This window comes from Gymnoscopelus microlampas (assembly GCF_963454915.1).
Source record: "Gymnoscopelus microlampas genome assembly, chromosome: 21".
Taxonomy (NCBI): Eukaryota; Metazoa; Chordata; class Actinopteri; order Myctophiformes; family Myctophidae; genus Gymnoscopelus; species Gymnoscopelus microlampas.
The window spans coordinates 27,952,183-27,965,320 of record NC_139958.1 but is presented as its reverse complement, the minus strand read 5'-3'; positions in this window follow the sequence as shown (position 1 = coordinate 27,965,320).

Sequence of the window (13,138 nt, the reverse complement as noted above, 5' to 3'; positions counted from 1 at the left end):
AGATTTGGGAGAAATGTATTCTGAATTGTTGCCAATATACAGTATTTACTGACATTTCTGAATATATTTTTTAGTAATAATTAGTGACTGTCTGGAGGTGTCTTATTGCAGATATTGCAGGAGTCACTAGTTATCTGAACCCAAACAGCATCCCTATTATGGGGCATTCACCAAAAACAGCCAATCTGTAAGTTCACCACACATTGCAATGTGACACATTGTGAACTTGATTTCATATAGAGGGACAAAGCAATGGATCAAATATAGACCCCTGGGGGGACCATGGTCAATTAAGTACATAGGGTTAATAGTTATTATACCCAGCAGTCAAAAGACATTTCCATGTATAACATGGGACAAATATGTAAATAGCACATAGAACATTTTACTTGAGAAATCACTGACTTTATTTCATTATAGGAGTACTAAAATTGTATTCGATGCATTTTCCATTGATCAATTAATTATTGATTGATTGTTTCACCCCTACCAACAAGGAAATGGCTTTTTTTCTGTGGAGGATGTGAATGTATGAACAGCATATGTATTTTGTTTTATGTCTATAGAATTAGAGCAGAATAGGGATGCCTGTATCCTGCATGTAATGTTCCTCCACAAAGCAGCTGGTTTAGTGGTCTATTTATTTGTGCTTTGTGGTGGAATCTTCTTTCATCATGGTAGCATTTGTCATACACCAGTGGCATCACAGTAATAGAAAACTTGGGAGAAATGTGTAAGGAAGGAGATTGCAGAAGATGTGTAAAGATTCACTAGGAGAGACTGCACTGATCAACCTTAACATTTGTGAAAGGTTGGGTGCCATCTGTAACCCCTAGGTGACAGGTTTCAAAGTGTGGGCCACAGCAACGGGGGAAGGTGGTGAGTGAGTGCAGGGAGAGAACAAAAGTCATTAAAAATATTTAAGAAATTCAATTTCAATTGAAATTCATTTCATAATATGGTAGTTTAATCTATTTCAATCTGGTGTCCCCATTTTGGGTACAGTATGTCATTTCCAAAAATGTTAAATAATTTTAAATCTCAATATCAATCTCACAAAACTTGTAGATAGGCTATTTTCTCTGTTTTCCTTTTAGTTTTTTAAGCCATTTCACCTCAGCGGGGTTGCGGCCAGGGGTCATGGCTATTTGGGGGTCCTTGGTATGGAAAGGTTAGGGAACACTTGCCCTAGGTTACAACCAAAGGCTACATGAAAGGTTATTTCTTTGCTTTAAGACCGGATAATGAAGAGAGCTAGGAAACAACATGACACAGGTCTCCAACTCAGCTGGTATTGAACCAGGGATGTTGTCATTAAGTGGCTGATTCAAGAGATTCAAGATATTTATTGTCACAAAGATGTACAAGTACGTAAAAAACTTCAAAAAGGTGGGGTGCTCCATAATACACAAAAACAATGCATAAATAACAGGAAGAACAGCCCTAGAAGCAATTTTTTTTTCTTTTGGACTAAAGCACCCCAATGTAGATTTTATTTTTAAAGGGAAATGTTCTGTATCCTAATATTTGCACATTACTGAGAAAAATGTCTGTAGGAAAAACTCTTGTAAACTTTTAGCTGTATACTAAGTTGTCTATTGTAGCCATTACACTTTTGCATCAGGTACCCAATAAACATGCAGCTCGTGTTCAGTGGATATGTAGCAAGGTATTCAATGTTACACTGCATTAAGCAACAAGCAACAGGAAGATGTATTGTCTTTTCAGTCACAGGTGCCATCTTGAATCTTAAAATATGTGTACGTACAATGAATTAAGTGCTTTACGTTACGTTATGCAATCTGGGACCCATTCGGTAAAAAAATAGGAAAACATATTTTTCTTTTCCTTTGTTTTTGCCTCCTTTTTTGTGTAGAACAGGAACTTGGTTTGGCTCCTCCCCTTTCTTAGTCCACTTCCTCCCAGGTGCTTTTGTGTTTATTTCTACTAACAACAACATTACATGTTTAAGGCAGTGGTGCTGTTAGCAGAATATGTGACATAATGTTTCATACGTTATGTGACATAATGTTTCATATTTTTTTGCCCCACTAGCGGTGGGGCTGTAGGGATGGCAAGGTCGGTTGGACGGTCCGTCGCTTAAGTCTGCATTATCATGCTGTGCACCTTCATGCTCCACTGATGATAAACACTACTGATCTTGGTGACCCCATGGCCTTTCCTCTAACACCACCCTTAGGCCAAATGTACAATTGCATGTCTAATATCTCAAAATCTACAGTATTCTTCTTTGAATGTATTATTTGAATGCTTGCAGTCTTCTTAACACTATAGGGCATCGCAGTTCCCACCCACTTCCTGGTTCCACTGCAAAATACTCAATGCATTTTTCCCATTGACATTTCCAAAAATATTTATATCAATTAATTTAAGCCTAGAATCAAGCTCTGCAGGGTCCTGGTGAATCATGACCATAAAACGTTTGATTCTGTGAAAAAAAATGTTTGAAAACGACAAAACAAAGGGTATTTATTAAATATAGTATATCATATAATTAGATATAAAATAAAAAGAATCACAGAAAAAAATGTTTAATGGTCATGATTCACCAGGACCCTGGATGGCTTGATTCTAGGCTTAAATTAATTGATATAAATATTTTTGGAAATGTCAATGGGAAAAATGTATTGAGTATTTTGCAGTGGAACCCAGAAGTGGCCGCAACTGCGATGCCCTATACTGTGGGTACATACCACTATTGAATTCCCTGACTGTTAATTGCTTGACTACTTAACTAACAGTATGGGGCTAGTTGTCACACTTTTTGCTTTCACTTCAATATCTGGGTCTCAGTAGGATACAAGCAAAGGTACAGTAGGGTTAGCTAATCAGAGTGAGTTAATACACATTGGACTATGATGTCAGCACTCTCATGGACATTTTGATTTCTATTTCTCATTCCTATCCCATCTCACCTCAACTCCCTCAATACCCATTTAATTCCCTTGCTTTATATAACTTAACCAATTAAGTAAGTAAAGCTTTGCCGAACCCTGAGGCCCTATAAGGCAGGAGCCTATCTCCTGTTTCCTTAGCAGCTTGATGCATAAGTACACCCCCTGGACATGACGCTAGTATGTCGCAGGGACTTACCCCAATCCAACCCTTGATACTGAATGCCAAGCAGAGAGGCATTGGGTCTCATTTTAAGAGTCTTTGGCATGACCCGACTGGGAATCGAACCCCAACCTCCTAGTCAAAGCCACTGAACCAATTTAGTTCAACATATAGTATGTCATTCGACAAATAGCGAAAATATCTGATCTACAACCTCACAATGTGGTCGTGATGCAATGCGTTGTGATCTTGTAGATCTACAATTTCTTTTGTTTTCCTTTTTTTGGGAAATGTTTTGAATTTTTTCTGCCTTTATTGACATGCTCAAAATAGTTATGTCAAGTTGAAAGTTGCTAAATACATTACAAACCCATTACTACCACAGACAGCTTTTGCATTCGACCATAATACAATTAATTATAATATAGTCATCACTCCTTTGGGGAATTTTTGTCACAGTGCATTTGCACTGAAATGTGTCCTCTGCATTTAACCCATCCTAACTATTAGGAGCAGTGGGCAAGTGCCATTAATTCAGCGTCCGGGGAACAATTAGGAGTAATGTTGCTCAAGGACACTTTGACCCAGACAGGGCCGGGGAGTGAACGGCGGGACCTTCTGTTTCCCAGGCAGCCTCTCTACCCATTCAGCTATGGCCACCTACTCATGTACACAGAGAAATGAGGCCTGGAACATCTGGGTATTGAAAAGAGCAAGTGCCAAGCTCAAGAGGTACTTACACATCACTTAATTTGGGTGCTGTGTGCAGGTGTTGTTTAAATTTGTGTGACCGTGGCTTTGTGCAAACTAAAGTGTGAACTGGCAATGTTATGTGAGTCCTTAGCAGATCTCAGGTATTATGTATGCAAAAACATGCAACAGAACCCTGTTAAACATGCAGCGCACGTTTAGTAATAGGCTCTACAACATGGTCTCAACAATGTCACTGAAGCCCTCATGTACAGACAAACACAGTAGACTCATTTGTGATGAATAAATCTACATGTTGGCTCCCATTATGTAAATAAAAGATAAGCTGGAACCTTTTAACTCAGTCACGGGGCTGTATCAGAGTGCTGTTTTATCTTTAGAATGATGACAGCATTATCGAGGTAATAGCTGATACAGAAGAAGAAACTTGTAATTGTCTGACAAAGACCTAAAATGTAAATTATGTTTGTCCTTGCTATTTCAGTTTGCAATTAAATATTTTTTTCTTTCCTTTTTAAAGTGTATTAGGGTTGGAGAAACTGATTAGACAGACTTTCCTTGTCAAAAGATTGTGATATAGTCTAATAAGGCAATTGCAATTATCTCATTCTAGTGTTACGACCTGGCTCAAAGGACAGACAAACTGAAGGCCACACATGCGCCATTGATGCTCACAGATGGCAAACTTGCACCTGAAGTTCAGTGAAATACATTGCAGTGAATAAGAGCCAGTTGGACCACCTTGTGAACAAACACTATTTCTGAAACAATTGTGCCCTTTGTTTTTCGATGTGCACGCTGTATAATTGTATTGAGGCATCTAAACAGCGCCATGTATCGTTTCTGGCTCAGCAATATTTGGTTGTCAGGCTGACCTGTCCAAACGTAAACATCAAAATGCGCAAAAGTAATTCCTTTCCTATAATTGAATTATGTCTTTGGTAGAACTTTAAACTTTAAACTTGGTGTTCCTCAACCCTCTACTTGAATCTACTTGCAACTTAGCCACAAGCACGGGAGACGAGGTCAACAGATCCTACACTTTGTCAAAAGACTGTTGAAAAGTATACTTAAACTTGCTCTCAGTCAAGTCTTTTTAAAAATTTGAGTCCAGCGGGCCTAAGCAGTGTACTCTATGTTCTTCCCTCAACTCGCAAAATCAGTCGACACTGCTGGTGACGTGTATAGACCACGTCTCTATGTCGTTTTGGCCAGCGGGATAGAACTCTGGTTTTGGCGCTTCAAAGAGTTTGTCATTTGTTTCTTGTCCTTGGACAGCTTCGCTACAACTACAACGACGATTACTTTTCACAGTGTTAACTGCATAGGTTAATGAGGGAAGTTCGGCAGACAGTCGGACAGTTCGGCAATCGCGCAAAGACATCGGACTTAATATTTTGAGGGCAAAAATAAGAATTCATTAATTTAAAAAATATATATTATTAATTATAAATATATTTTTTCCCCCAACTCTGGAGTGGGGGTCGCCTGCCATCGACTCACTATAAACTACGTGTCATCCAAAAAGACTGCACAGCCCTCTAACCCCCACACAACTTTGCTCATCAATCTTTGAAATGTCACTGCAGCATTGTAAGAATACAGACCTGTTGCTGTTGTTACAAAAGCACACATTTGTTCTCACCCTTTTCGGAAAGGGGAACTTGCCAGTAACCCTTAAGATCCAATTATCTGCCATTTTTGGCTGCCTCCACCAGATCGATACAATCCTCCATCCTCGAGATGGGGACGGAGTCAGGTTTTGTTACAGCATTAACTTTCCAAAAGCCAGTGCAAGGCCTATGTGTGGAGTCAGGTTTACTAAGAGACAGGGAGAAGCCCAGAGTAAGAGGGTACAGCAATACCATTGTCCAACATACATTACACCTCAGACCTCTGGTATTTTCAGCTGGACCACCTTATGAACAAACACTATTTCTGAAACGACTGCGGCCTTTGTTTTTCTGGGTTAACCCAATAAGAGCACTCAGTAATGAGTTTAGCATCCCCCACATCTACATAATGTTCTATCAGGTCAGCACAAGTAGGAGGGTCTGAGAACAGACATGGATACTTTTGCATAATGTGAAGGCGAAGAGGCAGATGGTGCTGAAACATCAGGAGACTGAGAGCAGGAGGAAACACGATTAGGAGACACAACTGAAGAGGATTCAAAAGGGTGAGGAGGAGGAGGAGAAGAAGCGTCAGCAGGCGTTGTTGGCCTAGACTAGAGGACGGCCGAGGAGGAGGGACAGAGAGCGTACATCTGGACGAGGCCTGCAGAGCTCAGGGACTGAAGAAAGAACAGGAGAGGGAGAGAGAAGGCCGCAGCTGAACGGGAGCGAGCAGAGGTAGAACATGGGTGGATACTACTGAACAGTGGTGTGAAGTAACTAAGTACATTTACTTAAGTGCTGTACTTAAGCACAATTTTGAGGTATTTGTACTTTACTTGAATAATTCCAATTTCCAATACTTTTACTTCTACTCCACTACATCTCAGATCCAAATATTGTGCTTTTACTCCACTACATTTATTTGAAAACTTTAGTTAGTAGATACTTGTAGATTTTGATTATTATTACAAAACATACATGAACCACCTCAGCCCTATACATTACGGCCATTTGAAAATAGCCGATCTACAAGCTCACAACGCATTGTGAGCTTGTAGATCTGCTATTTTCAAATGATTTTTATACATTTGAAAACTTGAAATGGGACATTCTGCATAATGAGTACTTTTACTTTTGGTACTTTAAGTACATTTTGATGGCAATACTTTTGTACTTTTACTCAAGTACATTTTGCATTCCGTGCTTTTACTTGTAACAGAGTATTTCTATATTGCAGTATTGATACTTTTACTTAAGTAAAAATCTGGAGTACTTTTCCCACCACTGCTACTGAACACTGAACAGCCTCATCACATGCACGTACTGTAACATGACAAATGTGCTTGCCTTTCTCTTATTAAGCATTCCGATCAGGCCAAATAACAAAATGTGAATCAGCAAGCAGCAGCTGAACCAAAACCTGGTCACCAGCACGAAATTCATGTCGCTTTGCACTCCTACACTGCAGGGCAAACAATATTTAGATTTTTTTTCTGGGAGGCTTGTAAGTTTTATTTTGCCATTTCCCCAGAGTTTGTGCCTGAAACCATTAACATAAGCAAGTTCTGAGGAGGGTCATTTGCCATCCACAGATTCTACACCACAGACAATGGACCACAGACAGTACAGTATGTGCAAAAACAAGCTTATTTTGGACAACGTCTGTAGCTGCCAACAAGAGCCGCTGTGATATGGTAATATGGGGGTATTGGGGGGCTTTCAAGAAGGATGGGGCCAAATGCATCACGTTTTAAACGTGGCCAACAAAAGTGCTGGAGCACACAATGGTAAGTTCTTCTTTTTTTTTTGCCCAATATGTTAGGCCACATTATCGTGAGCTGAATCTGAATTACTGTTGTGCTACATTTTCAAGGCAATACAATTTGCACAATAGAATCATCACTGAATGTCTCACCCTGAGGAGCCCACATCCTAAGCAAGAGGTCATCCTGGAGGAAACACCCCTTCCTCACCTAAGACTCAGACAAAACCAGGTCATACAACAAGTCTTTCAGAGACTGGCCTTCTTGTTCCCCTTCACCAGCTCTGAATGAGAAACAGAAATTTCACTTGGCACTAACAGTAAAGTGTTTTGCCTCACCAGATTTTTCTGACAACCTATCACAGCCAGAGCAGCATACATTGTCCCCTTGCTGTTCTGTAGAATCCACCTGCTCTGGTTCAGCGAGTTCAAGGAGTTTACATTGACACATCAAGTAGTAAATTGTCCAATCTTACATCCGCCAACACAGGGTACCTGCCAAGTCATTTCCCAAAATGATGTCAACTCCTTTGACTGACAGTTCTGGATGAACAGCGACCTCCACATCTCCCTGTACAAGATCACAGCACAGAAACATTTTATGTACAGGCACAGCATCTAGAGGCCCATCCCTGGAACACAGGCCACAGGACAGAAACGTAGGCACAGAGTATACAGGCCCATCCCTGGAACACAGCCCCCGGCCAGTATCTGAAACTGAAGAAAATGGCAGGACTGCCTCTCTCACAAATGGTATGCAAAGCTCCTGAATCCTGCAAAAGTTTGACTAGAACTTTCTTTTCACTCCCAATTAGCTTGACAAAACCGTCAGACATGAGCATAACCTAAGTGAATCTCCGAAATGTCTATTGGCTTAACGTGCATTTGAAAATGATCCACTGGTTCTCCTGCATCACCAACCAATGGGATTATGAATAGGTGCAGCAAAACTAGTTAACTTCACTAGTAGATTTTACTTTTATATTTTAGCAAAGGACGAATATAAATACAATAAAACCCATAGAATTTAGCATTTTATGAAATGAAGTACTATTTGGGCGGCGATGGCAGATTGGTTAAGATGCGTATCACATAGCAAAGGCTCTAATGCTGACAGCAAAGTCCCAAGTTCAATTCCTGGGCATGGCATGCCTTTGCTGAATGTCACTTCCCAACTGTCTTTCCCTGTTTCCTGTCTCTCTATACTGTAACTGTCAATGAATCTCTATACCGTAACTGTCAATGAAGACAGAGAAATGCCCCAATAATCTTAAAAGAAAGAATGTATGTACTACAGTGAGAAGAGGAGGCTGTTTCAGGTCACCAAAGATCACAGGGGGGTGTGAGGCCTTGTCTGTTTGGAGGTGGCCCAAAATGGTAAAAAAAAGAATGCCCTTTTTAGTCTATATTGTTCTGTTTCTGTTTATTAGCATATTGTTTTAAATACATATTGAATAAATATTGATCCTTTATATTCATCATTATTATTATTGTGGGCTCACTGAGGCGAGAAGAAATCCTCACTATTTATTCTTTACTTATTCCGCCACCGTGATTTTGGCCCCTATAGTGTAACTCATTCCCTGCCCAGTCAAGTGTGGAGAATGTTCACAGCCATGTTGAATGACAGGGAGGGAGAGAAAGACACCTCACCGTATGGGGGAGGCAGCAGAAAGAGCCTCTTGGTGGTTATGAAGCAGGAAGGAGAGGGGAGTTGACGGGCAATGACTTGGCAACCACTGCTGACTCACCACCGTCCGGGAGGATGTCACGGTTCAGGGTCGAAACACCTTATGAGCGATGGACACGCCGTCTAACAACATCAACTCCTCCTGGCCAAGGCTACGTTCACCAAAGGTGAATGAAGGGGTAGCATCTCTATGGATGTAATTAAATTACAAAACCGTGACCAAAAATATAAAAATATAGTCTTATAAAGTTCAAGTTGTCTTTGGGTTTTATCTGTCTGTGTGCCTGAATTATGTTTCAATATGAATACATATGGAGATCCCAGACATCATAGCAAATTGGTATTGTTAAGGAAATTGTTGACGTCATCAGTGCAAATTGTCAGAACAATGGTTAATGTTGTGTGGAAGGGAGGGGAGGGATGGAGAGGGAGAGAGGGATACAGGGATGGAGGGATCGAGGGAGGGAGGATCGGAGAAAGTGAGGGAGGTTGTGTGTGATGTCAGACACAGACTTGAGCTTGATCAGCAAGAGAGAGAAAAGAGAGAGAGAGAAAGGGATAGTGAGGGAGAGAGGGAGAGGGGGAGGAAAAGCCTATTCCACGCACATAATAACCCGGCCAATGCTGGCCTGGGTACGGAAACCTGAACACACTGATCGATGTGTCGCAAAGCCATGTGTTGTCAGCCCAATAACCCCGTCAATGTCAGGCAAGCTGATGACGTGGCACTGACTCCGCGAACCGCTTCTAATAAATAATGTACACCCAAATGAAATCTAATAAATACCAATAACTATCTTAAATAAATAAATATATTTGAACAGTACAACCTACCCACTTTCCACTTGTTTTTACCTTGCTGAAACTAATAATAGGTGTGCAAGACCCCGGGGAATTATTTTGCAAACACCCTGAGAGAAGGAGAAAGGGCAGCTATACGTTTTTGCATGACAGAGACAGATTTCAATTTAACACAATGAGCTCAGCATGAGTCGTATACTCATCATTTAGCAAATATTCTTTGCTCATTCACAGGTAAATGACAGAGTAGAACCCCAGCATCTCCAGTGTGCAACACCCGACTCAAGTGACCAAAAAAGCCTGTGGGTTAGGTCCGGGTTGGAGCTGACAGTTTATGCTTATTGGTCAGGTTGGATAGGGCTCAGGCTCAGCGAAAAATCAATCAATCAATATAATGCTAGTACAAGTGCAAGCACGGACCGTTAGGGATAGAGGTAATGGCAAGGTTTATGAACTACTTAGCAAGACTGTAGGGAAGTGGGCAATGTTTGGTGTGTTTGCGTGCTTCCTGCAGTCAGTGATGGATCCACTCCGTCACAAATAAACTCACTTGCTAGAAGAAGCGGTGTTTGGTATGATATGATATGATATGTAAGTTGATTAAAAGGTATTATGTGAAAATCCGAATGATCAATCTCAAAACTGCCTAAAAACAGTATCACCAACTATTTTCTCGAAAATAGTACCATCTACCCAGCTAACATGATGTGCTGTGCGTTGGAGTGGAGCTAAAGTCTTAATATTTCACACCAAGCTCTCAGAGCCCATGGCTGTGATTATGGTGGCACTGTGGAATAGGTGCAAAATATGTCTCCTGGGGCACATGGCAGCAACTCAACCTTGGGCCCTTCTACAAATGCTGCATAATAATATGAAGAACCTACAGCGATAGCTCACAAGGCTTTGGCTGCACCTGATATATGTCACAAGCATTGTCTGGTAATCATTTTACCAAAAGCCAGGAGACGCTAGTATGTTGCAGGGACTTACCCCCAATTCAACCCTTGATGCTGAGTGCCAAGCTGGGAGGCATTAGGTCCCATTTTTATAGTCTTTGATATGACCCAAAGGGGATCGATCCCCAACCTCCCAATCTCAGGGCAGACACTCTAAACACAAGGCCACTGAGCTGGTAAATTTATTGAATAGAGAGGCTTACCTCAACAAACAGGGAGGCATATCAGCAAGGTTGTTGAATTGTTCCCTCTGAGTGCAGCCTACAAACTAAAATATTGCAAATTCTACTGAATTTTATTTCAGTTTTTTTATTATTATCAATATTATTATTTTTTGTTAAAGCGCTATAATGTTTATTCAGTAACAGGGGTCTCTCTAACTCTTTAGTGAACAGAAAATAAAAAAATAAGTCTGGATGTAGAACCCCACAAAGATCATTCCAGTTCCTCCTCATATTGCTTTTTGGGAATCTCATCACTTCCAGTTTTACTAGTTTATCCTGTATCTTGTATGAGTTCTGTCTCCTGATTTGACCAAATTGGTATCCTGAAAATGTAGCCTATTTTCTGTTTACTAAAGAGCTGGAGAGACAGGGAGCATAAGTGACCAGATATAGCTCGTTACTCCTTACCCCTATATCTGTCCTGTGTTTTCATACTGTGGTGCTGCTATGACAACTGACTTTTTCCCTCCGGGGATCAATAAAGGTCTATCTAAATAATAGAACTCTACTGTCCCTAAAACAAAACTCCCCCAAAAAAAGAAGAAGAAAAGACTGTCACAGAGCACTACTGTTGCTTTGGTCAGTAAATATACATCATTGCAAAACCGTGTATCGTAGTTTTATCTCGAACACTTTTATGAAGTAACAGTGATTGCTTTTTCAATATCCCTTTCATGGAGACCTCAGTGAAAAGGATAGGCAATGTGCATGCTTGGGGACAGAGATCGAAAAAGCAATCACTGTTACTTCACAAAGTTGTTCCAGGGAAGTGCATGCTCAAGCCGACAATGAATTCTGCTGACTAAAGCAACTGTATGGCTCTGTGATTTATTTTGAAAGGCTTTTAGACAACAATGGATTTGACTACTGGGTATACAGTATGAGCTACAGCACAGATTCTCAACGTAGGGTCCAGGGACCCTCAGGGGTCCTTGAGGGGGCTCCAGGGGGTCCTGCAGCTAAGTGATTGAGTAGCTTAACAGTTTAACATAGTGTTCCAGCCTAGATTTGAGATGTGACACTCAGCAATACTAGTCTGGTATTATGTGTCGCTCAACTGCAGGGATAAACATGTAGGGGAATGGGGAATCCCAGAAGATGCAGAGGTTAGAGCATTTGTACATGGGATTGGATATACCTTTCATTTTGCACTGAGAATGTCAACACTGGATTTAAAAAGCCATTAGATGATGATGCACAGGACACAAACTTAAATAGACCTGGAGAATATACACCTGGCCAACTCATCCATTTTTTATATTATATATTATTTATCACATCTATTTGCACTGGCAGGGGAGCTGGTGGGACTGTTTTTGGCCTCTTGTTTTTAAACATCAGCACTTTGATTGAACTTCTTCAGTTGGATTTTAAAAGGATTTGCATGGTTAATGCATCCCCAGGGGCCGTTTTTGCTGTAGACAAGGTTCGGCGAACGCCTGGGGCCTCAACAGTCATTCCATTTGAGGCCCCTCAAAATTCTCAGAGAGAGAGAGAGCGAGAGCGAGAGAGAGAGAGACCATCAATAAAATAATGCTGAAAATTAACAAGCTTTATGCGCTGCTGGTAACTGTGACTGCACAATACCCTTGTTTTCATTTTTAAACTCTATGACTTCCTTTTTCTATATCAATGTAGGCTATAATATGAAGATAGACAATGGTGTTGTAGCCTACTGTGGATGTTTTAACTAATAGAGCATGTGACGTGCACGTGAGCGATCGCCAATTGAAATAACCTACTTTATATGTAGGCCTATTTATTATCCCACGATCAAATGTTATTCTATTTAATTTACTTGCATAATGGGGACACTTTAGTGTTTTCATATACATTTACCGTGCAGGCTCACCTCTGTAATATAATTCATCAATCCTTATCCAAATGTTGTATTTGGACTGCTTTGTGACATCTGACAGTAGGCTATTCCACCTACAGTATTAGCAGGTCACACAATGGACCATTGATATGAATCCACACTTCTCATTCTCCACTGCTGTTCTACAATGCTGTCTCCGTCAAGCAGTTCGTGCCTCTATGTGCCCAAAAGAACAGATATATAAGCTGTTGACACTACACCTACATCTACTCTGTTAAAAAATATCTGGGGGTGGGACCCGAGACCCCCCGCTTGAGAGCGGGGTCAGTGACTCTGAGCCGCAGTCAGGGGCCTCATACTACAGTTCGCCTAGGGCCTCCAGATCCTTAAGTCCGCCACTGTGCATCCTTAATGCATGGTTTCAGCATTAAGGATAATTTAATAATAGAACCGTGACCTTCATTTGCCCTTATTTCCTGAA